Below are 4,834 nucleotides of genomic sequence, written 5' to 3'. Positions count from 1 at the left end.
AATAAGGTCTCGAGCTTCATTAAGATTAGTGGTCAACTGCTTGAAATGATGTGTTACCTCAGCAGAAGTGGCGGTTGATGAGTTCACGGCAGATAGAGCATTAATTTTACCCTCAATTGAGTCCATATGGTGAACCATCATAAGCTGAAGATCCGCCAGCTTGACCATGTATGCTTGCTTGGGCTGCTGAGAGACCAAGGAGGTCATGACATTCATCAGCTCCTTAAGACCCTTCCCACTTTGGTGTACAACGTTCAATTTATTTCACTAATATGTATGAACTAATAAGTGACCTCCCACTTTAGTGTACAACAGGTAAAAATGACCGGTCAACGCAAATTCAACCAACCACGTCACCAGTTTGACCATTCAAAAATTCAAGATTTGACCACCTAATATAAAATTACTTCTATACCATCTTCTTCCTCCTTTCCCTTTCCATTTCTCTCTCTAACTCCTCTCTCTAACCTTGTTTTCAGCGGTCTACGAATGCAGGTGTAAATGAAGCTTTAATAAGTTTTGAATAATTAGCAGGAGTTGCTAATCGTGAGAATACAAAATCATTTACTATTACTTTGCACCAGGTTTCTTGCAATTGAACCCTCTAAACCCTTTTGCTGACATGTCTGCTACGTAGACGTCTTGCACTGACACATATGAGGAAGAAGATAGGAAAGAAAGGATGATGAAGAACATAGGAAAAAATCATCTTTGTTTTGTGGTAGTTTGATTTTTACTTTCTATGATCAATGTGCATTTATAGGCTACCAATTTGTGTAGCATTGAATTTCATGTTTACATGTCGTTTCTATACTCATTTATGACTTTCTACTAGGGGTGGACAAAAAAACCGGTCAAACCGGTAATCCGAACCGAAAACCGATAATCCGAACCGAAAAAAATGGTTAACCGAATCGTTGGTTTTTTTAATGGTTAAAAAAATAGATAGGTACCGGTTTCGATTTCGGTTTCGGGTTAGAGTGTTCAAAAACCACGATTAATGGTTAACCGACCCGTTTAATAAATATAAATTTTTTAAAAAAATATAGGCCATTTGACGACAAAGGCAACGCAAATATAATATAAATACATAGATTATACTGCTTAATATAAATACATAGATTATTTAACATAGATTAGTATAAATATATAACATAAATTATACTGCTTTATGTTGTAATAACTACTTTGACGAAATATTATTTACATTTCTTTAGGGTGTTACTACTTACCGCCCCCAAATTACTCTTTCCGCCCCCATTTGGACAATTTTGCCCTTTTAAAAACAAAAAAACGCCAATTTTGGTCTAGGTGGGTGCCAGATCCGCCCAGCCAATGGGCTGGGTGGATCCAGCACCCGCCTAGCCACTGGACTGGGCGGATCCAGAATCCGCCCAGCCAATGGCTTGGGCGGGTGGTTTATCCACCCAGCCCAGTGGCTGGGCGGGTGCTGGATCCGCCCAGCCCATTGGCTGGGCGGATCTTGCACCCACCTAGACCAAAATTGGGCTAGGCACAATCGTAGACTTTTTAGCGACGGAAAATAAAAAATTCTCCAATTTTTTGTGACGAAAAATGCTAATCGTCACAAAAAATATGCATTATGTTCATGATTTTTTTGAGAAAAAAATGTAAATTTTATTGTTTCCGACTCATAATCATCCATTTTCGGGATTCAGATTGTCGCATGTCAATTATTTTCATAATTTCAATTATTATTGTTCGAGTTTGTGATTTTAGAGAAAGAATTTTTAGTTTTTTATCAAAATTTTGAGAAGTGCAAAAAAGTCCAAATGGAGGCGGTACTAAGGAGTTCACTTTCTTTATGTTTTAAATGTAAACTTGATGGATTGTTTTTTAGTTCGATACTTATGTTTGAATTCTGAACTTTTATATGAATTCGTTTCGCTTGAATTTTTGATATTATGTGTATTTTAATATTGTTTAAAAATTTAGGTTTGAGTAAAAATTATGGTTAAACGTTGATTTTTGGTTAACTAGTGAGAATTGGTTAAAAACCGTTAACCGAAAAACCTAACTGAAATTAATGGTTAACCGATTATATGGTTAATCGATTGATATGGACCGGTTTCGATTTGGATGGTTAAAAAACCGTTGATAACGGTTCGGTTAATTTTTTTGCCTAATGAACCGGTTAACCGAACCGTGCCCACCCCTACTTTCTACGATCAAAATGTCTATACATGGTAGTTAAATCACCATATCCGTTGAAGAAAGGTAAATAAATAAATATGAAACAATATCAAACCATAAATATAATATTTAATAAATAATCCTACCATAAATGAATTTTACAGAAACCATTGTATCTAAAGCAAAAATATTCATATTAATTTGGAAACAAACTGTTCAAAACGAGGAGTTAGAGAGAGAAATAAGGTAGATAGAGGAGTTAGAGAGAAAAGGAAAGGGCAAGGAGGAAGAAGAGGGTATAAAAGTAATTTTATATTAGATGGTCAAATTTTGACTGGTCAAACTGCTGATGGGGCGCGTTGACTTCGTGTTGACCAGCCATTTTTACCTACTATACAATGTTATCAGACTCGGACCGGACTGGTTGATCCGACCGATCGAACTGGGAACTAGTGAGACAGTCGGTCCAGTTTTTTCAATGGTGAAAAAACCGGAGAGACCCGGGATTGGACTGGAACCCGGCGGTCCGGTCGGGAACCGATGTGACCCCGGGTCTCTAACAAATAAAAAAAATTGGTGGGCTGGTTCACTTCAAAATTTTCATGGTTCATTTCAGGCGGTTGGGTTGGGCTTTTTAGGCTTGCCAACACAATGAAATTAAAAATTAATAGCAAAAGTGGCCAAGTTATGTTTCCTTATTACGGTGCGGCATTCACGTCGCCCTTGTCGTGCAGGTGTACCCCTAACCTCACGGTCAATCGATTGCACCCCCTACGCGTGAGAGAGTCTTTTCTTTAGTAATTGATTAAAGGCTTGTAAAGCCCATTTACTTATAAACTAGTTAAGTTTCTCCTTTCTTTCCTATGTGGGATGTGAATGTTTAATTTCATTTTATCTTCTTCCAAATCATTTCAAGTTGTTCACTTTGAGCATCCATTTCTCATTCATCATTTTTCCGTTTTGAGTTTATAATATATTTTTAAAAAGATCTTATGGCATAGAATATGTTGATATATTTCAATTTATTCTGAACTTAATTTATTCATTATATATTAAGACTCAAATTAACAAAAAATAACAAACCAAAAATTGTTTATACTTTATTTTGGGTATATATAATTTATAAAAATAATTTTAAATTAATTATATATAATTAATATATATAAAAATCCGGCAACAACATCGACTTGGTGGGATGTTGTCCCGGATTTTTATGGATAGGTCTTTTTTCATGATCGTGTAGGACGTTGCGTTTATCACTTTTCCTAATTCTTTGACTTCATTTTATTGTTTATTCTTTTTGTATTATGACATTTATTTACTCTTTTAATAAATTTGGTTCGGGACTTTTTTGGGTCTGTGGTGGGGGTGCCAGCATAGCTGGGATGTTCGCCGCTTACCATTCCTCGCTAACTAATCTTTAATAATATATATATATATATATATATATATATATATATATATATATATATATATTATTTATGTATTTATTATATCATCCGGTTCGATCAATTTGAGCCATCCGGTCCGACCAAGTGATCCGTGACCCAGTCATCAATCTGGTTTGATGTCTGGTCCGATTCTGATAACATTGGTGGGAGGTTTATAAGTTTGTACATATTAGTGAGACAAATCGAATGTTGTACACCAAAGTGTAAAATAGGCAAAGATTGTACACAATTGATGAAATTTACCTCTCTTATTCCACACAAAAGACTTTCGATTTGAAGGCAACTTAGAGATCTATAAAGAATCATCAGTCGGCCACATAGAAAGGGTCCATACAAGGTTGTAAAAACGCTAGGCGCTAGTCGGGCGGACAGGGCCCTCGAGGATTAATCGGGGATTAATCAGATTTGTATTTTTTGTATTTTCTATTTGTTAATCATTAAATGATCATATAAACTCAATTAAAATATGTATTACTACTATCTAAAAATAATAATATAAATTTATATAATATGGAAAAGCACATATATTTGTAACATATATCTTTAAAAATGCGCAAGCATCAACATTTCAACAATAATAATATTTCAACATAATATGATTAAAACAATCAATTATAAGAAAGCAAAAAATAAACTCATAATAAAAAACCTTTTGTTCATCGTCGTTTAGGCAGCGTTAAGGCGGAGCCCAAATGGCTGAAAATCGTCAGGCAGTCAAAAAACGCCCAGAGGGGACTAATCAGAGAAAATCGAAGCGAATTCTCGATTTTGAGCGCCTAGGCGGGGCTTGGGCAGTCTAGACGGCCTTGGTTTTGAATAGTGGGTCCATATACGACAAAACAATGATCCGATCAATTCCATATCCAGACTGTCACACACTTTCACCAGCCCAAGCAAATCTACCCAGCCATTCGCGGAAAGTTAGGTAGGACAAATATCAAATTCATTCAACACATTAACGATGCCTAAGAAAAAGGAAGTCATACCCTATTATCTAAAAATAGGTGATAAAAACCCAATTATCCCACATGTGAGTCAGATTCATTGTGGCCATCTTCCCTGACTGAGTTCCACTTGTAGCTTGTGCTTACCAATTTCTCGATGAGCTCGTACAATGCTTCTAGTGCTAGTTCCTCCAGATCTCCATTGGGTACAGATTCTAGCTGGATTTTATAGACATTTGTCAGGCCATTTTAAAAATTCTGAATTTGCATCCACATGGGGATTTT

Source organism: Euphorbia lathyris, chromosome 1 (genome assembly GCF_963576675.1).
Source record: "Euphorbia lathyris chromosome 1, ddEupLath1.1, whole genome shotgun sequence".
In the NCBI taxonomy this organism is placed as follows: domain Eukaryota; kingdom Viridiplantae; phylum Streptophyta; class Magnoliopsida; order Malpighiales; family Euphorbiaceae; genus Euphorbia; species Euphorbia lathyris.
Note: the sequence above shows the minus strand (reverse complement) of the source record.